An 817-nucleotide genomic window follows, 5' to 3' on the forward strand; every position below is an offset into this window, starting at 1 on the left:
CGAGAGCAATCCCCAGCTTTCCTTCGCAACTCGAATGGAAGATTGGACTTCCCTGGGCCAACACAAGAGGCATCCCGAATTGCCGTCGTAACTCGAGAATCCCGCCGCAACTCGAGAAAAACCACGTGGTTCCCCCGTCATCGCAAGATGAAGCCCTTTCCCGCTACAGCGTCTCAGGAGAAGTCCCACGTTAGGAATTGGAGGTCGAAACGGTACTTGGCACCCTTGATGCGCCCCCACAAAGTTCCCCGGCATCCCGGTCTCCCTGGAGAGGAACACCGAGGTTTTCCGGCACCACTTCCTCTGAGCCCCTTCTACCCTCCTGATCTCGACAGGAGGGTCGACTCCCCTGCTTTGTCTGAAAGGGGTTCCCGACCGTCCGGTCGCACCTCAGGATGAGGCCGGTCTCACGACGACATTCCAGACGTGGCCTCGTGGGTGCTTCCACATTGCGAAGCACCCCGATTTCCCGGTCCCCTCTTGGTAAAAAACCCGATGCCCGGACACCTCTCCGAACTCCACCCTGTGAATGAAGTCAACACGAAGGGGCAGTGACTCGCCCGTGCATCGTCCGGAAAAGACCCCCAGGTTCCAAATACCGCTCGACAAGTGGCCTCTCTCCCCGGGGACACCTCGAGAGGCAAGCGGAGTTCCGTGCCTCAACCCAAGACGAGGCCTGACTCTCCTGTCCCCAGTCTGCAGGTACCCTGCGATCGCAGTCTGAAATCAGAGGAACCCTGAGGTTCCTGCCTCAACTGGAGATGAGGCCCTCTTCCAATGCACCAAACCCCGTGGAGTCCCGAGAGGCCCGTCCCAC

The 817-nt window shown here is 59.5% G+C and overlaps 1 protein-coding gene across 4 annotated transcripts in view; it reads right to left on the minus strand.

The window, feature by feature from the left end:
• The window catches only part of MYLK4 (myosin light chain kinase family, member 4), a 66999-nt gene that overhangs the window by 17288 nt on the left and 48894 nt on the right, over positions 1 to 817 (minus strand). The window lies entirely within an intron of this gene.

Source organism: Bison bison, unplaced genomic scaffold (assembly GCF_000754665.1).
Source record: "Bison bison bison isolate TAMUID 2011002044 unplaced genomic scaffold, Bison_UMD1.0 scf7180017864321, whole genome shotgun sequence".
Classification (NCBI taxonomy): domain Eukaryota; kingdom Metazoa; phylum Chordata; class Mammalia; order Artiodactyla; family Bovidae; genus Bison; species Bison bison.